This window comes from Cyprinus carpio, chromosome A3 (genome assembly GCF_018340385.1).
Source record: "Cyprinus carpio isolate SPL01 chromosome A3, ASM1834038v1, whole genome shotgun sequence".
Taxonomy (NCBI): Eukaryota; Metazoa; Chordata; class Actinopteri; order Cypriniformes; family Cyprinidae; genus Cyprinus; species Cyprinus carpio.
In genome coordinates, this window is record NC_056574.1 from 4,965,452 (window position 1) to 4,989,770 (window position 24,319).

At 38.0% G+C, this 24,319-nt stretch overlaps 1 pseudogene; it reads left to right on the top strand.

Annotated features, from left to right (window-relative positions):
* Nucleotides 1-4,466: 4,466 nt before the first annotated feature.
* LOC122135604 overlaps nt 4,467-24,319 on the top strand; it is a 37,029-nt pseudogene continuing 17,176 nt past the window's right edge.

Below are 24,319 nucleotides of genomic sequence, written 5' to 3' on the forward strand. Positions count from 1 at the left end.
TGTCAGAATTCCCACATCTTAGTGTGAGAGACGCTGACAGTGAGAATGAAAGGGAGATACAGACCAATACTGATTTAAAGCTTAAACACGACAAATTTTTGTATTCATTTCATTTGGTACCCGACTTGAATACCGTGAAGACGTGTTTTCTCAGATCCTGAAAAACGAATAAGACTAGGCCTATTTATTGACGCACCCCGAATTTCATTATTACTCGTGATGCATTTTTTGTGTAAATTATTATATACTGTCAGATTACTTGCAAAAACACAGACAGCCCCCCCCCACACACACACACACGACACACACACACGCATCCACGTCGGTGATAGAACAGCAAAGTGTTTACATAAAACGTCTTAAAGGAAATGGTTTGCGCTGTGCAGCAAAAGGCCTGTCTCTCGGCATCCAGTTGAATAAACAGTTTAAATAGGGGCATATCCGTTTTCAGCGTCACCCCTTACCGTTTCAGAACTCCTGCAGCTTAGTGTGACAAACGCTGACAGTGAGAATGAAAGGGAGATACAGACTAATACTGATTTAAGGTTTACACGACAAATTTTTGTATTCATTTCATTTGATACCCGACTTGAATACCGTGAAGGGTAAACACACACACACTGTTGACTGCAACAGAGAGCATTTTTATAGAAATTGGCAAATAAAATAAACTAAACTGGCATAAATCTGAAAAATGTCACATGCAACATGCACATGCAACACAATGTTTGTGTTGATAGATAATTTTCTGAAATAAATAGTATGTGATTACAGTCATGTCATAGTGGTGACTTGTAATGTTTCTGCAAATGTATGTATAATAATTTGCGAAAGCAGATCATTCAAAATATATCAGACAACAACAATGAACTCTAACTTTGACAAAAATACGCCCAGATTGCTTAACATTAGTGCTTGGGACTTCTAGAACCTGACCCAGTCTGACATGTTTGGTAACTGCCTGAAGTATATTTAATAAAGATTATTGTTTCTACCCCTGTGGTGCTGCTTGCTCTGTAGAGTAGATTCCTCTAGCCACAACATTAACCCTCCTGTTTAGGTTTATTACGCTGGTGGCAGCGGTGGGATTTTGCTTATTTTTTGTGAACCTTATAAAACCTAGACACTGTTGCAAAAATGCTACAGGGGGAGGATAATGTTGGGCCTGAAGGTGGGAGCCACGTAAGGGGTGTGGGAACAGTAAGAACTACTGCGCGGCCAGTATTTATGCCTGAAACATTTACTGGTGTAGACCGGGAGTGGTTTGATTGGTCGGAGCAATTTGATCTGGCGGCTGTTGTAAATAACTGGGATGAACCCTTAAAACTTACATTTATGTCTCTTCTACTCTCTGGGCGTGCAAGAGATATTTATAGTGGTTTGTCTGCTGAGGCTAAAGGAAATTATGTGCTGCTAAAAGCTGCTATGGCTAGATGTTTCGAGCCCTGTGATAGTAGCGATTGGAGTAGGGCTACATTTACAGCCCGCCAGCGTATGGATAATGAGACCGTAAGGGAATTCGGAAATGCCTTACGGCGTCTCGCCGCTAAAGCTTACCCCACAGCTGATAATTTTCACTCGTGATATGTTGGCAAGAGATCAGTTTCTTACACATTTTGCAACCGGTGACTTCCGTATTAGCCTGCGCAGAGCAAAACCTGATACCCTAGAAGATGCAATTGATCTTGCTTCTGAATTAGAGCTTCTTAGGAATATGTAGCAAACCCATCTAAATGCCTGATGCAAAAGTAAGGGGAGTAGTAGAGAATAAATCGAAAACTGATGAACAAATGCAAATGATGCTAGGAATGGTGGAGGAATTGAGGCAGGAAGTCAAATCTCTTCGTACAACAGTGAGTAACATTCAACAGTCTATGGTAAACCCTACTACTCAATTTTTCAGGGAACCTGTACGAGAGCCCAGGAATAGTGGTTCACAAGGGGCTGTAGATCGAGCCAGAGGGGTGGGGGGTGGTTACTGGGAGTGTGGGTGTACTAGACATATAAAACGAGACTGCCCATACTCGCAGGGAAACTACAGGGGGCAGGCACTGTAGGCCCACTACCTGCCCCCCTGGCAAGTTGGTACATATGCGGCCTCTGCAAGCAACCAGGGTGGCTCTGGGATACATCGGAGCCAAAATAGGTGCATCAGACTCCCTTCTCTTGGTAGATAGTGGGGCAAACATTATCAGTCATACCAAAACAACGTTGGCTTGAAATCACTAAAGGGGGAACAGAACTGTCTGGACATCATGGTGATGTGTCTGCAGCTAATGGAGGGTTGATGAGGATTTTGGGAAAATGGCAAACAGTCTGCCAGTTTGATTCATTGGCATTAATCGCTGAGTTTTTGGTAGCTGATGTGCCATCCCAGGATATTCTTTTGGGTTTTGACTTTTTGAGTAAATATGGTGTCGTTGTGGATTTTGGTAAAAAGGAGTGTCGAATTATGGGTCAAATGTTTCCCCTGATTGTTCCGGCAGATATTGATAAACCTCGGACCGTGATTGTCTTGGAAGATACTGTAATTCCCCCACGTAGTGAGGCAATCATTGCTGGAAAGGTGGACAATTCCTTTGTGGCCTGTTGTGAGGGTATGTTGGAACCATCAGACACATTATCAAATCAATGTGGTGTAATGGTAGCTTGGTTGGTCTGTAGGGTTGGGAGGGGTAGACTGCCGGTACGAGTGATTAATGTAACTAAAGATGCCCTTACATTAAAGGGGGGTATGAGGTTGGGTACTTTACATAACGATATTGAGGTGGGCTGTAAGGCTGAACCTTTGGGCATGGGTGAGGATGAGGATGGCCCAAATGAGCCTTGGTCTGCTGACAAGCTTATTGCTCATTTTGGGTTGCATCAGAAGAATTTTACTCCATCTGATTTAAGAGATATTTGTGAGCTGTTACAAAGAAATATGTCTGTGTTTTGTGAGGGGGAGGGGGATTTGGGGAGAACACACTTGACATTGCACCAGATCGATACAGGGGATGCAAAACCTGTGAAGTTGCCACCCCGTCATGTTCCCCTCCATTTGCAACATGAGGTAGCAGACCATGTAAAGCAAATGTTGGCAAATAACATAATTCAGCCTTCTCATAGTCCATGGGCAGCTCCGGTAGTTTTGGTACGCAAGCGTGATGGCCTCCGTTTTTGTGTGGATTATCGTAAATTAAACGATGTATCCCGGAAGGATGCGTATCCGTTGCCACGGATTGATGATGCCCTTGACAGTCTGAATAAAGCTTGCTGGTTCTCCACTCTTGACTTAGCCAGTGGTTACTGGCAGGTGGAGTTGGATCCTGTGGATAAATAGAAGACTGCGTTTATCACTCGCCAGGGTCTGTTTGAATTCACTGTCCTTAGTTTTGGTCATTGCAATAGTCCAAGTACATTTCAGCGACTGATGGATCTGGTGCTGGCAGATCTTCAGTGGACTACCTGTCTGGTGTACTTGGACAATATTATTATATTTGGACGGACCTTTCAGGAACATTTGGGCCGTCTGGACGAAGTTTAAATAAAACTACACCAGGCTAACCTCAAAGTCAAGCCCACTAGGTGTAACTTGTTTGCCACTCAGGTGCAGTATTTAGGACACATCATCTCATCAAAGGGGGTGAAAGCAGATCCCGCAAAAGTGGAGGCTGTGCGTCAGTGGGCCGGTGCCCAAAAATCAAAACAGAGTTCAGGAGCTTTGTGGGTTTAGCCTTGTACTATCGGAGGTTTGTGAAGGGGTTTGCTGAGATAGCTCGCCCCCTGCACCAGCTCACTGAGAAAGGCAGGCGGTTTAAATGGACAGAGGCATGCCAAACACAGCTTTTGAACAGCTCAAAGTGAGTTTAATGTCAGCTCCTGTTCTTGTATACCCTGATCCCTCTAAAACATTCATTGTAGATACGGATGCTAGTGATGCTGGTATTGGGGCTGTATTGTCACAAGAAGAGGGGGGGTTTGAACATGTTATAGCATATGTTAGCAGAGCCCTTACTAAGCAGGAAAGAAAATATGCCACAACCAAGAAAGAGCTGTTAAGCATGGTCACGTTCATCAAGCATTTTAAACAGTACCTTTTGGGTAAGGAATTTGTCCTGCGAACTGATCATAATTCCTTGAGGTGGCTGCATAATTTCCAGGGCTTAGAGGGACAGTTAGCCAGATGGGTGGAGCAGTTAGCAAGTTCCAGTATAAAATCGTTCATCGCTCTGGACGAGGGCATGCTAATGCTGATGCCCTTTCTAGGCTGCCTGCTTACCTGTCAACTCCAGTGCCCTTGGAGCCAGCCCCACTGACACAAGGGGCACCTGTAATAGCTGCAGTACAAAATGTGCCTCCCAATGTAACCCAGAGGGGGGAAGGGGATGAGCTGGCTCGGGCGCAATGGGAAGATGCATTGCTCAAAAAAAAGAGGGAGGGACTGGGTTGCAACCACCGGATGATCTACAAAAGTATGCACCAGTATGGTCCCAGTTACAAATGCAGGGCTCCCGGTTGGTGAGGTTTCCTCATTGAACTCGGATGCCGCAAAACAGGTCCAGGTGGTTATTCCCACTGTAATGGTGTCAGACATCTTAAGACAGTTGCATAATGATGTTACGGGTGGACACTTGGGAATACAGAAATTACAAGCAAAAGTGAAAGATCGGTTCTGGGGCTGGGCTGGTTTGGGGATGTGAAGCGATGGTGTCGTGAGTGTGTGGATTGTGGATCCAGGAAAGCTGTAGGGAAACAATGGCGGGCCCCACTCCCACTCGGTGGTAACATCAAGGCCCTATGAGCGGGGTGGCGGTGGATATTTTGGAACCTCTTCCCGAAACCCCCAAAGAAAACAAATATATTGTAGTTATTGGGGATTACTTTTCCAGATGGACGGAGGCGTTCCCTCTTCCTAATCAGGAAGCGGAGATGGTGGCTAAGTTGCTGATTGAACAATGGGTGTGCCACTTTGGAGCCCCCAGGATAATCCATACTGATCAGGGCCGAAATTTTGAACCTAGGTTATTTAAAGAAGTGTGCCAGTTGTTGAACATTTATAAGACCAGGACGTCACCGTATCATCCTCAATCGGATGGGATGGTTGAAAGGTTTAACAGAACACTGGCCTCTATGTTGTCTCTGTTTGTAGATGATAACCAAGCTAACTGGGATATCCTGTTGCCATATGTGATGATGGCCTATAGAAGCAGTGTTCACTCCAGTACTGGGTTTACACCCTACAAAGTGGTTTTGGGAAAAAGATAGTTCTTCCTGTCGATGTTATGCTTAATTTGGGTGGGGGGGAAATATTCTCTTCCACGTCAGAGTATGTGGCTAGACTGTTGAAGACATTGTCTACAGTGGTAGAGGCGGTAGAGGGCCATCAGTTAAGAGCTGCGGTTGAAGCAGAAGGGAGACTATGACTTTAGAGCACATTTCCAATATTATTCTGAAGGAGAATTGGTCTGGGTTCGGGGGAAAGTGAGGAAAAGGGGGCTCTGTCTAAAATTACAATGAAGGTTTAAGGGGCCTTATAAAGTCACGGAGAGGATAACCGAAGTTCTGTACAGACTTGTGCCAGTTGAGGGGGGGGAACAGAAATAGTGGTGCACTTCAACCGACTTAAAACCATGTGTTGCTTCTGTAACAGAGGTTACCAGCCAAGAGGGTGCATAGAGCCCACGGATAGCTGGCGTCCCACCTAAGGAGACCCGGCTGCAGACATCAGATTCTACAGTGGGTCGAGAGAGCGAGGTGGCAGTGCCAGGGGCCAGATCCGAGGTGCCCTCAGTCACACCTGCGAGGGGAGCAAGTGGTGTGCCAGGAAGCAGTGCTGCCTCAGTGGCATCACAAGGGCAAAGGGACCGGCCGGTTCCGACCACACAGGACCAAGGTGGTCAAGGATCTTCACACAAGGGGCATATGCAACCATCCATGACTAGCCAAGTTTCCAATGACCGGGGAGGTCCAACAAGGTGCAACATTATCCAAAGACTTATGTCCAGGAAGAGCAAGAAGGGCACTGGTGTGGTCCCTGGGACTATGAGATGTTTTGAATTTGACTTGAGGATGAGTCTGCCTTATGGGTGGGGGGGATGTAATGAAGTGACGTGGGAAAAATGCATTGTTATGACTGCTGTGTGTGTGTGGGGGGGGGGGGGGGGGGGGGGGGGGGGGGGGGGGGGGGGGGGGTATTTGAGGGAAGAGGGGGTTGAGTTAAATAATTGTTGCACCTGACCATTAAAGAGCGGGAAGGAGAAGAGAGAACGATAAATAGAGAGGCACAGCGAAGCGTGCGGGGGTCTGGGAAGCAGTTTCTTTGCTAAACGCCGAGCTGCACTCAAGGTTGGGGGGTGGGTGGCGTTCGCATGCTGTTTAGGGCTGCCGGCGGCGAAGATAGCTTAGTGGGCTAACCTGTAGATAAGGCCGGGTATAGGAGTGCGTTGGGCGGCGTGGCTTCTCAGAAAAGGGGTGCTCCGTTTCCGCTACAGTCGGAGGCCTCGTGAGCGCTGGACTGGTGTCTGTTTTTTCTCCCCTCTACCAACCAGCGCCAAAGCTTAGACCCTGGGGGAGGGTCTCGCATCCCAGGTAAATATATTCTAAATGTATTGACTGTATTTCCTTTTTGTGCTTAGATGTCTTCCATATCAAATTGGAGTATCTACAATTTTATTGTGTTAATCAAACTTTAAATGTGTGTAATTCTGCATATGAATGTAACTTTATGTTTCTCCTACCTTTACCTGTCATTTTTGGTATCTGTTTAACCGTCTTGCTTTGACCGAACCACTCATACATAGGAAATTACAGTAAAATGTATTATTCTGGAATTACCATCTTGCTGGAATATAATTGCTGAATTCTGACAACACCATAACTCACTCGAGTGGGTGTCTCCCCAGAGACAAAGGAACTTTTTCCCGCTTCAGATCGTGGATGTTCATTGGTTGTTCGCACAAACAGAGGCGTGAACCAAGTCGCTCCATAAGAGACTGACACAGAACTTTCTCGTTGCACTTTTTTTCGGCACTTCGTCGAGAGAACGTCTGTCCTTAGGGAGCTTTCATCTCCATTTTTCTTTGCTTTTCTTTACTAAGTTTTATTCTTATATTCGCCTCTCCCTACACGAGGGAGACGAACTTTGAATTATTTCTTTGGTAACTCCACGTTCGTTGAACCTTTGAAACTTCGCGCGAGTCTGCTCGCCCCGGAAGACACGAGAGAACACGCCCAGCTCTTAGCAGGCACAAAGATACCCACATGCAAGTATTATTTCCTATAGAGATTTAAACGCTGCTTAAGGTTGTCTATTCCGTTTTCAAGGTGATCTGATTCCTTGTTGTCTTTCAAAAAGGTTACCTGTATGTGATTTTGCCATACTGCGCGATCATTCTGCATGATTCTGCCTATCTCTCTCTCACCTTCTCTCGCTCACCCTTTCACTCACTCACTCTCTCTCTCTCTCTCTCTCTCTCTCTTTGTTATTCGTTTTGTATTGTATTTGTTTTTACTGTTTGTATTGTTATACGCATATTTACTCTGTGTGAATCGTAGTTTGATGTATTATTAGTTCAATTATTAAAAGCCAATATATTCATGATTGCTTCTGTCTAAAATACTCACATTACGAAGTCAATGAAATGTTTGATCTTAGCTACAAAGCTTATTTGTTACTTTCCAGTAACCTAAATTTTATAAGGACGGGGAGAATGATTTCATGGCCAGAAACTATTTTTCCTGGAATTATAAGAAGTGATAACTTTATTGAAGTTGATAAGTTAATCTTACGGCCGTTTGCTGGACAAACCACTGTTTGATTTGCATTAATTCCCAGTAAAAGATATCACGTTAATTGATATGAAGAATGGAATATTGACATATTAATGAGTAAATTACAGTGCCTTGTAATGAGTTATTGATATATACAATTGACCTATTTTTTCATCTTCAATAATTTTAATGTAACTGTTACGCGAGATATATATATTAATCATATTCCTGATTAATTATTAAAATTCCCTATATATCATTTGAGCTAACGTTAACGTACTACCCAGTGCGGCTACAGAGGTATATATAATAAAGATTATTGTTTCTACCCCTGTGGTGCTGCTTGCTCTGTAGAGTAGATTCCTCTATTTTTTTTAGCTAAAAAAAATAAAAACGTTTTGAACCACATTTGAGACGGTTTTAGATACGATGATCAAAACTATCTATTGCTCCACATTCTAGAATCTAGATCATGCAAGAAGCATGATTAAAATAAAAAAAAAACTTAGTTAAAATCTAAACAAGAACCGCCGGACAACAGCTGTAAAGGGAGTCTGTTTATTTAAACATTAAAGTAATATCGCTCTTTGAGATAGATGTAGTGCATTTAAAACGTTTTTGCCAGCTTATCCGCTTTCTCTCTCACAGCGGACCGAGATGATGGAAGCGTGCGCTCACGCAGGTAGAGAGAGAGAGAGATTTTTGTAAACCTCTCATTTTAAGATTTTGTGACGCCTGCACGAGGAAGACTTTCTCTCGCGAAAATAATGTAAGGGGAATTTATATTTTTTTTATGGATTTATTCTCAGTTTATTAATATGTTGAGAATCTTTATTATATCACAGTCATATTAAATGCAAACACACACACACGCAAACATTGTGATACAACTCATGATCTGTTAAAATTGTTTATTCTTCATCAACACGTTCTTGTTTTTATCACAGCCCCCATACAGAGAGTGAGAGCGCGCGCGCGAGCATTACAGAACGCAACCTGATACCGTGGTCACGTACCACACACACAGACACACAACACACACACACACACACAGAAGCGTCTGCAGATGAGTCCGAATATGGCACCTTCCATAAAATCTACAAACAAATTCTTCAGGGAGCTCATTCATCACTTTGTCACTGAACAAACAACACGTGTCAGCCCCGGAGCTCAAAGGATGACGGATGAATTTCACGCACAGCGGGTTCCGCATATGGACATAATTAATAGGGCAAAGAGCACATCTGGACATAATTAATATGTCAAAGGACAAACTCATCAATCAATTATGACATTTGCTGGCGGATGCATACTACTGACGGGATCTCTCCAGGAGCAAGTTTGGAGATCCCTGCCCTAAAGCGTTCTCTGGTTTGGTGGGGAGTAAAGCTGCATCACTATCCTCGTCCTTGAGCTGGGAGGTAGTGCCTAAATGAATCTGTGGTGGTCAGTTGGTCCAAGTCATAGCTCTTAGAACATTCCCAGCTCACACGTTTCCATAATTCTAGTTGTGTTCTAGCAATTCTAGTTGTGTTTGACTTGAAGCGGCGCTGCACAAACCAATCAATGTATGACATCAAAGCACAGCACAAGAAATTTAAAAGCATACGGAACTATCTGCTCTCTGTAACTGCCTTTGAGTTGTATTGATTTCAATGTTGCATTGTCAGTAACATTTAGGAGTGGTGATTTTTTTGGGGTTGTTGATGTAGTAAATAAAGTGGTTCTCCTCCAACTTCAAAATCGCCTGATGTTGTTGTTTGAGGGTTTTTTGTAGGTGTTGTTTGTTTGTTTGTTTGTTTCTTTTTTCTTTTTTTTTTGTAAAGGCCAGGGTGGGTGTTTGACTTTCTCTGCATGTTCGCTTTGGGTCGGTGTTTAGCCTATGTCACCCGTGACCTTTCCAACGTAATTACGTAATGCGTAAAGTGCAGCTTTTGCAAGATGAGCATTTGAAGAGTTTGGTTCCAAAACGCAGTAAATCCATTTTGATTAATTTGAGTAAAAAGGAGTTGTTGTTTTTTTTTTTTTTACCAAAAAAGTGTCAAGATGAAAACCCACTATTTTCTGTTTCAAACTTTCACATAGCATCTTTAGGTTATAATAACATTAAAAATTAAAATCCAGGTTTTGGTTTTCAAAGATGTATTATAAATTTTATATATTTTTTTCCCAAAATGCAATAAATCTATGATACTTTGTTTTTTCTCAAAATGCAATAAATCCATTGAATCAATATGAAAGTTGTTTTTCATATTGAAACTGATGAAAATACACAACATAAGTTGATCCACAGCGATCTACGGCTCTGTATTAAATGCATCTGAATAATTTCCATCTGAAAGCACGTGATGGAGATTTACCAGTCCTAATAATCACAGAATCAGGTTTACTGACGAGATGCGCATGACAATCACATGCGATTTATCGTGCAGCCCTTGTTTGTTGATCAAAAAGTGCAAAAGTAGATGAGGAAAACTAGGATGCCGGGTGTATTCAAAGCGGCGCCATTACTGTCTAGAGTGTGTGGAATGGTGCATTGTGTTTGGTTGAGAGGATATATTGCGCTCTGCAAAAAAGGGAGATTGGCGTTTGTTGCGGTTTGTAAAAAAAAAATAAGGGAGAAACCATGACCTAATAACTCTGCGAATGTCACATTTGGCGTAAAATTAAAAATTTACTTTTCAATACCGACCAGACACAATTTTTGATTGTGGCGGAAACTTTTTTTTTTTTTGGAACCAAACTTCATTAGTTAAAAAGTATATAATTTTATTTATTTATTTATTAGAAAATGAACAATCTTTGTGTTTCTGTGGTTAAAATGTATTGGAATTATTAGAATTTGACCAATTGTGTGCATCTGTGGTTAAAATGTATTGGAATTAATCAACACTGAAGAGAAGCAAGTGTCATGGAATGGGTGGATAATTCACCAATGAATCAAGGGTAAGAGCTAAAACACTCACAGAAAACCACTGAAGATTTGTTTGTTTAAGCTTTTTATTCTTATTTTAAAAATAAGACCATCAACAAGAAGATTTTCTGAATAAGCAGCTCTTCCACAAACACAACCAGCACAACCACGAAAGACACTTGTCACAAATACATTCTATTAAAAGAATATTCTCCTCCTCTCTTGAATTTTCACTTCTGCTTCAGCTTCTGCACTATTTTAGTTTTTTCTTGAAACTATTCTTGATTCATGAATTGCATGACTTTGTTTGAATATAGGTGGTTGATCAATACAAATCTGACACCTTCTATTCAGGTTTTGGGCTGAAGGTGAGCCAAATAACTATCAAGTTAAAAACGAGGACTGTATTGAACTGATTCCTTCATATCCCGCCCTGAACAACTGGAATGATCTCTCATGCTCTGAGAAGAAAAAAAAGGATTTGTGAGAATAGAGTTCATCCTTGCCTTGTTTTTATATTCTTTTAAAGTGTTTTCTTTAGTTTAATTGCTTTCATGTGAAAGGGTAATGCTGTGCACTTAACCTCTGATGTGTTCATGTCTTGTTTCATTATAGCAGCTCTATATTTATATGATCTTAGCTGTTATCGTGAGTTTCATTTGTTGATCTGAAGTGTTGATGAGATAATCACAGTAAACTACAGAAGTCTAAAGTGTCCAGATTGGTGTTGTTGTTGGTTTAATTTGTTTATATTAAGTGTTTATAAAGTGTCCAGATTGCCCCGAAGAGAAAGACCAAAGCCAGTGGCTGCACCCAATAGTATCATGACATCATTTTTGTCTTCATTTTAATATTTTGTTCTTGTGCGTCTGCTTTCTTGCTGTATGGCAGGGTTCCTCAAATCTTGTCCTGGAAGGCCAATGCGCTGCAGAGTTTAGCTCCAACCTGGATCAAAACTCGCCTACCTGTGATTTTCTAATGATCCCTGAAGACATTGATTAGCATGCTTATGTGTGTTTGATTAGGGTTAGTTATATTATTTGAAGGTAATTTGATATTTTGAGTTTGTTATTCAACTGATAACAAACTCAAAGATTTTTTTTAACAAACTCACAGATTTTCGCTATGTAGGTTTATCAGACTGAAATGATCAGAGAGGAAGTGAAACATCAGATCCAGAGTTACGCTCACGTGTTCTTCTGCCAAACATAAATATTTACATGTTTTAATCTATTTCAATTAAAGGGGTCATATGATGTCGCTAAAAAGAACATTATTTTGTGTATTTGGTGTAACGAAATGTGTTTATGTAGTTTTAAGGTTAAAAAAAGCACATTATTTTCCACATACTGTACATTATTGTTTCTCCTCTATGTCCCGCCTTTCTGAAAACGCGTCGATTTTTACAAGGCTCGTCGCTCTGAAAAAAAAGTTACGTGTCCTTTGATTGGCCAGCTATCCAGTGCGTTGTAATTGGCCAAAATGTTTCAAGTGTCTGATGGAAATGTTACGCCCGTCAACATATAAAGTTTTGCAAGCTGATGTATTTCCTCAGCGACCAGCACGGATCAGCTCTAGGCATGACAAAGTGGATATCGTGCTCTGTTGGAAGGCCAAACAAAGTAGTTTCACTTAAACTATGAAACGCACAACTTCTCCACAAAATGGCGCTGGCAGCAACAGAGATAATAAAAGGTCCGCCTTCTTTCTTTGTGTGAACATTTGGGCAGCGTTTTGGAAATCTTCCCACATAGTGTCATAGAGATGTGGGGGTGTGTTTAAACTAGCCATTTTAGGGGGGCCTGGCAGAGTCTTAACCTTGATAAAGAATATCTCTTTGGATTTGAGACTTTAGTCTTTGCAATCCTCTTTATGCACCAAGAGCTTGTAACACTCCAAAGAGAAAGGAAAAAATTTGAAATCGCATCATATGACTCCTTTAACAGTTTACAAATAGTCAAAATAATAGCTCACATACTGTTCAAAGTTTGTATATGCTTGAGTCACACTGTGTTTTTTTTTTTTTTACAATGGAACATGATGCATTAGGAGTTGGGAGAGTAAACTTTTTAAAATGACGATGAGAGTAAACTGTACTTATTTTGTATTCTAGAAAAAAAAAGATCAGTTTACACCCCTGGCTCTTAATGTCATGTTGTGTTTTTAGATGCCTATATACAGGTGCATCTCAAATAAATTAGAATGTCGTGGAAAAGTTCATTTATTTCTGTAATTCAACTCAAATTGTGAAACTCGTGTATTAAATAAATTCAATGCACACAGACTGAAGTAGTTTAAGTCTTTGGTTCTTTTAATTGTGATGATTTTGGCTCACATTTAACAAAAAACCCACCAATTCAATATCCCAACAAATTAGAATACTTCATAAAACCAATAAAAAAAAAAAAAAAAAAAAAAAAATTATTTTTAGTGAATTGTTGGCCTTCTGGAAAGTATGTTCATTTACTGTACATACTGTACATTCTCTGTGGGGTTCAGGTCTGGTGAGTTTGCTGGCCAGTCAAACACACCAACAGCATGGTCATTTAACCAACTTTTGGTGCTTTTGGCAGTGTGGGCAGGTGCCAAATCCTGCTGGAAAATGAAATCAGCATCTTCAAAAAGCTGGTCAGCAGGAGGAAGCAAGAAGTGTTCCAAAATTTCTTGGTGTGTAAATCGGTGACTTTAGTTTTCAAAAAACACAATGGACCAACACCAGCAGATGACATTGCACCCCAAATCATCCCAGACTGTGGAAACTTAACACTGGACTTCAAGCAACTTGGGCTATGAGCTTCTCCACCCTTCTCTAAGACTCCAAGACCTTGGTTTTCAAATCAAATACAAGACTTGCTCTCATCTGAAAAGAGGACTTTGGACCACTGGGCAAACAGTCCAGTTCTTCTTCTCCTTAGCCCAGGTAAGATGCCTGTGATGTTTTTTGTGGTTCAGGAGTGGCTTAACAAGAGGAATACGACAACTGTAGCCAAAATTCCTTGACACGTCTGTGTGTGGTGGCTCTTGATGCCTTGACCCCAGCCTCAGTTCATTCCTTGTAAAGTCTCACTCAAATTCTTGAATCGATTTTGCTTGACAATCCTCATAAGGCTGCCGCTGGTTGTTGGCATCTTTTTCTTTCCACACTTTTTTCCTTCCACTCAACTTTCTGTTAACATGCTTGGATACAGCACTTCTGTGAACAGCCAGCTTCTTTTGACGATGAATGTTTGTGGCTTACCCTCCTTGTGAAGGGTGTCAATATGTGTCTCCTGGACAACTGTCAGATCAGCAGTCTTGTGTAGCCTAGTGAACCAAACTGATTTTGAAGGCTCAGGAAACCTTTGCAGGTGTTTTGAGTTGATTAGCTGATTGGCATGTCACCATATTCTAATTTGTTGAGAGAGTGAATTGGTGGGCTTTTGTTAAATTTTTGTTAATCATCACAATTAAAAGAACCAAAGACTTAAACTACTTCAGTCTTTGTGCACTGAATTTATTTAATACACGAGTTTCACAATTTGAGTTGAATTACTGAAATAAATTAACTTTTCCATGACATTCTAATTTATTGAGATGCACCTGTATTTGTCTGATCCTTGACACGACCGCGCATTGATTCTGTGCTTACTTGATCCAATATTTTATGTTTTTTAAAATGTCGTAGATTTAAATAAGAATTGCTAAAATTAATGCATATATTATGAGACAAAGGTCTTCATGATTTTCAGTTTTGTTTAAGATAATGAATAATAATAAAGCAACAATTTTTAAATAACAAAAAGATATGTAAAAGTATGGTATTTGGGGGTAAAAAGCGCCCCTGCGGTTGGGGCTAAAGTTGCACAGTAATTAACATGATAATATATAGATGGCTGACTTTTCCATTTGTTGACCTGACATGGTTGGATTCAGATGATAAATATCATATATTATGTTGGGTGGTCCATATTAGATATAATCACCATGTTTAGAATGAAGCCATATTATTTCATATCATATAATAAAATATCATTTGTTTTTATTACTGTAAATATATACTCAATTATAACTGGATATCCTTCAATACTTTCAGAATGTTTACTTATGAAAATGATTTTTGTTTCTTAATTTTAAAAATATTTTAAACAAGTTTATATTAATACATTTTAACGACAGTATATTTATTGAACAAAATTAATTATTTTATTTTTCAGAATAAGCAGAACATGGTACAAACTTTGCTAAAGTGATAGTTTTGAACAAGTTTTTAACTTAGACATTATTAAAAAAAAACATTGTTTTAGCTTAAGTATTTGTATCGATACCGTGTGCCTTTTTACCCGTGTGTAAAGGCCCCTCTTGCCAACCTCATACATTTAAGATTTTTTAACAAAAACAACTTCAATTATTTATTTTTGCTCCATTAATGTTCAATACAAGTATATATTTTTTTCTGCAAATTATACATTTTTAGGCGCAGTGAATAGCACATTTTTTTTCTTGAGGTGGGCCTTTAGACCCATTGTACCCTACTATTTGTCAGAATCAGAAAGAGATTTATTGCCATTGCACATACAAGGAAATTGTTTTGGTGACAGAAAAAAAGCTTATAGTGCAGGACTCTGAAACAACAACAGTACACAGATAGTAAAATTAAAGATAAAGATACTGTATGTGAATAAGGGGGGCTTAGAGAGAGAAATTGAGTCTGTTTTAGTAAAGATTTAAATTTTAGTAAAAAACTCACTCACTTGGGGGCCACAGAACGTGTCTTTCCATTCCAATGCACTATTTTTTACATAGTTTTTCTATGTAAACAAAGCTACTAAGACCCCAAAAGACAGAGGTTTTTACCCCTTGCGCTCACGTCTTGCAGTCTTTTGGCATGTCACCATATTCTAATTTGTTGAGAGAGGTGAAATTGGTGGGCTTTTGTTCAGTTTTTGTTAATCATCACAATTTAAAGAACCAAAAGCCTTAAACTAACTAATAGTGAATTGGTGGGTTTTTGTTAGGGTGACCAAATGTGCCATTTTCCCAGGACACGTCCTGGCCAGGATTTCTATATTGCCTTAAATATCCAGGTTTTGGCTTTGGTTTCCTGTTTTCATACTTAATGAAGGTAATGATCGTTGGTAAAAAAAAAAAAAAAAAAAAAAAAAAATATTTTAGGCAATATAGAAATCCTGGCCAGGACATGTCCTGGGGAAAATGGCACGTTTGGTCACCCTAATCTATGTTGATGTCAAGTCAGCATTTATTTTTAATTTTTATAATGATTAAATCAGATGATAGATAGATAAAGTAGCTGATCAAAAACAAGGTGAGATTTATAAGGCTTTCATAAAACAAAGCTACTAATACAAATGATGTGTTGAAATTTTCTTATTCCAGGAGTGACTGAATGATATTCTATGCTCCACAACAGCTGGCTGGCTCCGCTGACTGTTGGATCTTCATGTTGATGGTGAGGAAAAAATGAAGAGAAATTAATATATGTGTGTGTGTGTGTGGTGTGTGTGTGTGTGTAATGATCAAATATGATCAAAAGACTATAGGAAAAGGACCTTGATATGATGCATGGCAACTATTTCATAAATGCAGTTATGCCCCCTAAAATTCAAGATATTGGGGCATGTTTGCTGTTGGTCCCAAATGTGATTTTACAAAAACCGTTCTCTGTAAATAAGAAGTTAATATGATGTTATATTTTAAAAATATAACACAATTCTATATAAAAAATTATATTATTGGGTTTTATATATGTATACTATATCATTGTGTAATTATATTATTGTGTATATACAGTATAACAAACAGTATGTCTGTTTTTGCTCTGTTTTGCCAATAAAAATTTTATCTATAAACTAAAGCCACAGCAGAATTGTTGTGCATCTCAGAGAGACACAGCGATGTTTAGTTTTTTGAATGTATCAGCGTTTTGAACTAATCGGGTGAACCAATGATACAAAAGCCCTTTCATAAAGTAAGTGTTTACTGAATTCCTGAATGAATCAGCCATTTGAACGAATCGGAATGAATGACTTCATAAGGGACATTTACCGCAACCTGATGGCAGTTTTAGTTTCTTATTTAGAGTATTATTTCATAAAAATAAAAAAAGGGGGGGAAAAAAAAAAACAAAAAACAAACACTTAAAAGGTATGTGTTCACCCCCAAAAAAATTAATTATGTCATTATGCCATCATTTACTCAAACCTGAATGACATACTTTCTTTTGTGGAACATAAAAGAAGGTATTTTGAAGATTTGGTTACCAACGACTTCCATTGCATGAATGAAAAAACTTATTCTCAAATTATCTTCTTTTATGTTGAATAGTTTATGTAAAGCCATTGTAGCCTAAACGTGTAATAAATTTTATGTTAAATGAAATAAATTATTTCTTTCTTTTGGGGGTATTTTCACAACCAAATGTAGTTTGTGATTAATTAGATCAATTAATCGACACATAATGTAATTTATAAGATGAAAAAATTGTATCAACTGAACTAATAAATATAATAAATATATATATATAATTTTTTTTTTTTTTTTTTTATTAACAGACAATACCTCCAGATCAGGAACTCTCCTCCCCCTCCTCCACCACCTCAGCTGGCACAGGTTCCTCACCCGGCCTCACTGGTGCATCACATACCCACCATGGTGCTATGAGAATGCATGAAGCGTCTTAGATGATTGCAGACTCACAGGCTGTTCTTCAGTGCTGCTGGCTCATGTGTAGAAATCTGTTTTTGCCAAGCCCATCCTGAGTACTCTCACCTTTTGCGGATGCTTTTACAGTCCGTGTAAAGGTGAAAAGGTGGTCAGATATGATGAACGACGCCTGCAGAACTCAGTCGTTATGACAGCACTGAAGTGAAAACGATGACAATGGAAGGGCTGGTTCGTATGTTCATGTTGAATTCATTGGCAGAACTACTGTTCACGCACTGATGGCTCTTTGTTCCGCGGATATCTGCCACATTATATCTGATCAAACACTATAATTGAATTTGATCAGTAGTAAGTGTATATTTTATTCGTGCATGCATTAGTATTGTTTTGTCCTATTCCACTAAGGATAGCACACATCACCCCATTCACATATGAAGGATCCACTGGGATCAAGCACCACGTAGTGACTGATTTGTTTCACTGCAGCCCAATCAGAGCAGTGGGTCACAAAGCATGTTTATTGTGAATGAACAATATGAAGTATGTAAAGGAATGTATATATGATTTGAAGATTTGCTCCCAAAAACATGGAATAGTCACTTTATCTGTGTATGTATGTATGTAAAGCTTATTATTACAAAACTTGGTTCTATTATATTATGTATACTATGTTTGCTTCTATAAAATTATTTGTGTATTCACTTGCATGGGGCTCAATAAATAATTAACAAATAATCTCATATTTTTGGTTAACTTTTTTGCCATGATAATACATCTAAGCAGGGCTGTGAACAGGACTCAAAAAATGTAAAATGTCTCTGAAAAAAAATTCCACCTAATTCAACTTAGAACTTTAATCATATTGGTCCTCGTACACAAGTCATTTTTAGCTCACTTTTTAAAACTGTCTTGTTGAATCTTGAATAACTTAAAAATCACAGTTGAAATTGGTTAAATTATTTGATGAGTTTAAGTACTGTAATATATGGTTGCCATCGCTTATTTATCTTATGTTTGTACAGTTAATGATACAAAATATCCATGTTGTCTTCTCTGAGGAACCTGCAATGAGCACTTTTCAATATCTTGCCATAGTGGGTTTCTACTTAAATGTGTACATTTTACTCAATTCAGTAAATCAATGACAAAAGTCAAGAGTCGGGTTGATGTCCAAAATGTTACTAGAATTGCACAATAATAAAACAACCCATGGAAGAAAAAAACATCTCCATGAAATCCCCTTTTAGCTGTAAATAGATCTGAGCTTTGCTTTCATAGTGACTTGCTAAATGACTAAGTAAACTATACAATGATGACAGAAGCATTTAATAATCAAACGTTAAACTTTTACACACAAACAGTTAAACTAATCATTATGACTGATGTATTTCGCAGTCATCATGTAGACTATAGCTATTCTTACACAAAAAAACTAAACCTCAAAAACATTTTTGGGACCTATTTCAAGACAGTTGAGGCTAATAAGTAAACTTAAAGCAAGCCAAAGCAGATGGAGGCTGTTGATTTGGCTGACAAAACAAATGCCTGGCCTGTTTTTAGAAGGAGCAAACCGTCTATGATGGCACGTTTATTTTGCTCTGTATACTTCATCTTTTCGTCTGCATCACTGTCCAGGAAAGTGTGTAAGTTGCATTTTTACATCATTTTAAAATATAAATACTGGTCTGTATTATCAAAAAGCAAAACAAAAAAACAAAAAATGAAAAGTTAACTAAACGTAACCTTCTGTACACTTGTGAAAAACAACTGTGAGTAACCTTCATGTTGTCTGAAATAGGCATTTATTTTTTAAATTGTTTGTTTTACAGATCTTAATCACTGCACCTAAACTGCTGCGACTCGATGCTTCGGAAAAGGTGGTGGTGCAGTTGTTTGGTTTGACAAGGAAATGACGGTAGATCTTCACCTAAAGAACACACTAGCAACCAAGTTATAAACAATATGCATCTCAGTCCCTGAAGCTCAACGCTGGCGAATAACTATCAAGCTTCAGCTACTTTACGGGTGGGAACTGCAAAATTTAAGATCCCAGAAGATATTTTTGTATGATTTTTGTTTTTTTGTTTTTTTAACTTTAAAAATGTGTGTTTTTATTTACAGTGTACAAAACATGTGAAAAGTGTGCCGTATTTGATTTTATTCATGAATATGTTCTTTTTTCTTCTGTTTCCAGATAAATGGCTACAGATTTCCCTAAAGAGGACAATTATGTCTACCTTCAGGCGGTTTCCTCTGCTTTCATTGCACATGAAAAATCCCAGTCACTACTGTTAACGGGTTTCTCTTTATCCAGACTGACAAGCCGCTATATACACCCGAACAAGAGGGTCAGTATGATAAAAAAATATTTTGTGTAAGAGCACAAGTTGTATGAAGAGAAACGGCTTGCAATAGATAAAGATGGAGTGCGTAAGCAAAGAGAGATTCACCTCAAAACAATCCTTTCAATCTGTTGTTTTCTTAGTGCAAGTGCGTGTTTACTCCCTCAATGAGGAGCCTGAGGAAATCTAGACGAAACCGTCAATCTTACATTCGTGGTGAGTGTCTCTCTTCACAACCCTCATACCTCACGTGAATTATGATTTCTATATGTGATAACCTTGTTGACGTTTCAACTTCCTTTTAGGACCCTACTGGTATCAAAGTAGAGATGATTGATATGACAGACATCAATGGAGCAAAAACCACTTCTTCCACCTTTCAAAATACCTTTAAAGCCAATGTAAGACACACAGTCTATTAGTTGATCTGATGTTTAAATGCTTATTAGCAGTGTTGGGGGTAATGCATTACAAGTAACGTGAGTTACGTAATCAGATTACTTTTTTCAAGTAACTAGTAAAGTAACGCATTACTTTTTAATTTACAAAGAAAATATGATATCTGAGTTACTTTTTTAAGTTACGTCATTACTTTGTTTTTCCCATTTATTGACTGGGACCAGTCATCTGTCCCACTATTGGGAGAAATGGAATTAAAGAGGCATGCGTGCACTGGTGTGAGCTAATGTAGTTCTAGACTAAATGTGAATATGCATTAATGTATCCCACTCACCAAAAAAAAAAAAAAATTGTATTCATCAAAAAGAATTCAAAACAGTGAAATGCGAAACTCAGGAATATGACGCAAAACCTGCAATAATTAAATATGTTAAATAACACACAATGTATCTAATCACCATTTTATTAACTAATGTCTTTGCTGCTGACCTTTGATCCAGTTCAACCATACAATAAGCAAAAAGACTTTAGATAAATAACAATTGTGCTTGGATTGTTTTGTTTTGTTTATTGCTGAAGAGTGTTGAACCTTCGGTCTCCTGTGTTCTACTGTACAGATGCCAATTTACTTTCCTTCAGCCTGAGGCATTATTCATTACAATTTTAAGGTGGTGAAAGGGCTTTTACATTTACTATAAAATAGAACTTCTTATATTAAAAACAATCAAGCCCTGCTCATATTTGAAAAAAGTAACATGTAAGTAATGCAAAAGTAACGTAACACATTACTTTCCATCAAAAAAGTAACTAAGTAATGTAATCAGTTACTTTTTTAGGGAAGTAGTAACACAATATTTGTAATGCTTTACTTTAAAAGTAAACTTTCCCCAATACTGCTTATTAGGAACTAATAGTGGCACTGCTGAAGGCCAGCTTGCTTCTGAATTTCTATGGCGGTCCAGGCTGGATCAAACCGGGGTGCGTTTCCAAAAAGCATCGTTAGCTAACTATGGTAGTTAGTTCCATTGAAATCAATTGGTAACGACGAAATTGCAACCATATTTGTTTTTGGAAACGCACCCCTGGTAAGTTCTTGTTAACCAGATGAAGTTTGTGTGAGAAAATGAAAAAGTATTTGCTGGTGAAGCTATTACAGAAGAAAGTTGAATGCAGGTTCTATTCATTACTTTTTCTCTGTATCATTTTATTCACATACTAAATCTCATTAGTTACGGAATCGGAAGATTTTTGGCCACCTGTGCAGAACACTTTTGAAACCACTGCCACTACTGAGTTGGAGGCATTCCGGGTCAAAGAATATGGTAAGAATACGGTGTTTAAAAAAAAAAAAAAAAGTGTTAGTAGACATTCAGTTTCCATTATATCTTAAATCAAGCTATGTTTTTCAGTGCTGGCTAGTATTTCACTTCACATTCAGCCCGAGGCCAACTACGTCAGTGAGAAAAACTTTGAATCTTCCAATTGAAGATTTCAGCCAAGTATGTTTTTTCTGTTTTATTTCAGTAAATATACAGTACCGTTCAAAAATTTGTGGTCAGTATTATTTGCTTTATGTTACAAGAAATACTGTTGAAAATAAATGATATTCGTTTTGAACTTTCTGATAATCAAAGAATAGTGTAAAAACGAATCATTTTCCACACAAAATATGATAGCAGCAAGCACAATTTTTTCAATATTGATAATAATAAGAAATGTTTTTGAGCACTAAATCAGCATATTAGAATGATTTCTGAAGGATCATGTGACACTGGAGACTGGAATAATGGCTGCTGAAAATACTGCAGCTTTGCATCACAAAGAATTAAAATTACCTTTGAAAAATATGTTAAACTGTTAGAAAAAAAGTTTTTAAATTAGAAAGTTTTAAGTTAGAGGAAAAACGATTTAAACTTGTAATAATATTTTATATTTTGCCATTGTTTGAAATTGTTTTAAATTTGTCTATATTGTGCTGGCAGGTATGTTCATGGGAACGCCAGTTAGTTCAGCAGACTATTTTCGTGTGACGTTCGGATACAGTTCTCCAGATGAAACTGTCATGATACCAGCAACCTTTTCATGATACTTGGTCAGTGTGCGCTCAACAAAACATTTTAAAATATTTGAGGTTTAGAGAATACATTTGTGCGTGGCTTTCATTTTAGCTGAGAAATGGAATGGAAAAGAAGTCAACTTAAACATTAAGTCAGCTTTGTTCAACCATGCCAGAAGTGGGCCTCTCAAAAGTCTAAGTGCCATGAAAGGAAAACAGCTTTCTTCGAGTGACGAGTTTTGTTACAAGAATCAAACTGGTAGGTCCAGTCAGTTCCACAGGACACAGGAGTGTGTTATCCCAGATTGAAACCATCAAGCAAATAAATGTGACAACCATTTACACAACGTTGGAAATCCCCTCTTCATTGTCACGGTGGTATCTCCCAGGAAGCAGTGCTCTCAAATGTGAAATTGTGTGGAACTCCATTTACACTGAGATCTGATCGCAACCCCTCCTTTTATCAAAACCGGGTCTACCATAACTCTATGAGAGAGAGTGAGAAACCTTCTTCGCTTTCTCTAGTCATTTTATTATATTAGAACAAACGTACATATGCAAAAATCTTCATCCATCCTAAACATTTTAGTAACTTTTTGAAAACGGTCTTGGTGAAGGATCCTTTGGGTCAACCAGTGCAAGGTGTGTCAGTCATGACCAGGGCAACAATAACCACAGCTGACAATCAACATGACACCCTGCAATTCTTAGGGCACAAGGATACATTGACAGTGACAAGTCGGAGGGATGGAATTGCTTACTTCACCTGTAATATACAGCTAATGTGAAACAAGTGAATTCACTGTGAGTAAAACTGTGGCCTGTTTTTTTTTTTTTTTTTTTGTATGGGCCCAATCAGCGAAGAATTTCAGTCAGTAATAAAGAGCTGAGTTATATAAACAAGAGTAGGTTTAAATATATAGTGTATATATATCTAATCAGGTAATATATTTATCAAGCAAAATAATATGGATATGCTAAATGGTCATTTATATTGTACTCGTTTCAGTTTGAGACAGAAGATCCTTCTTGGAGTCAGGATCCACTTAAACTAAAGGCGGAATCATATGTGTCTATCAACCAGTCGTTACCTGTACATCAGTTTTACATGTGAATCCTCAGTATTTGAAGTCGGACAGTAAATTTCCTCAGTGTTTTCTTGACTTTTCGTGAATTCCTTTCTCTGAAGACCTTCAGCATACCAGGTAAAATACGTTTAGATTCATGCATTTAGCAGGGACACTTATCCAAATCAGCTTACAAAAAGAGGAAACAAAAAATAATAAAAATGGATTGTACCCATCTGAATTAGTCACTACAGATTTCAAGCTTATTTAGTTAAGCTTTTATTTATTAAGCTCGTTTCAATTTTTCTTTTTTATGTGACATATTTTTAGTATCATTTGACAAGGCTCACATATATTTCTCTAAAACAACTGATTTTTAAACAGATTTTTCAAATCACAGTTCATTGTAATTATTAATAGTCGTTTGGTTGTGTAAACCTATTACCATTCAAAAGTTCAGGGTGTAGGGTATGAGTTTTTAAGTTTTTTAAAAGAAGTTGCACCAAGGCTAGAATATTTGATGGCAAAAAATACAGTAAAAACTGTAATATTGTGAAATGTCTTTACAATTGAAAATAATTGCCCTCTATTATTATATTTTTTAAAAATGTAATTTATTTCTGTGTTGGCAAGGCTGAATTTTTAGCATCATTACCCCAGTCTTCAGCGTCGCACCAGCTCTTTTAGAAATCATTCTAATATGCTGATTTGCTGCACAAGAAACATTTTTATTAGTGTTATCAATGTAAAAAAAACAGTTGTGCTGATCTGATTGCTTTTGTGATAATAAATGTTTTTTCAGGAATCTTCAATGAGTGGAAAAGGTTTAAAAGAACAGCATATTATTTGAATCTCTTCTTAACATTCTAAAGTTTTACTGTCTCTTTTTTTATTCATTTAATGTATCCTTGAGACTGTTTTAATATAAGTAGTAATTTCTTTAAACAAATATTAATAGTCTAATAATTGTACTAATCCAAGCGTTTAAATCCACATGTGCTGTAAACACAGTCCATCTGAATGACACATATTGTTATAGTTTAATGGGGGATCACTGGAATTCAGTCTATATTTGTTCCAGGGAATAATCTACTATGATTGCAATCATTTTTTTTCTCAGATCATTTCC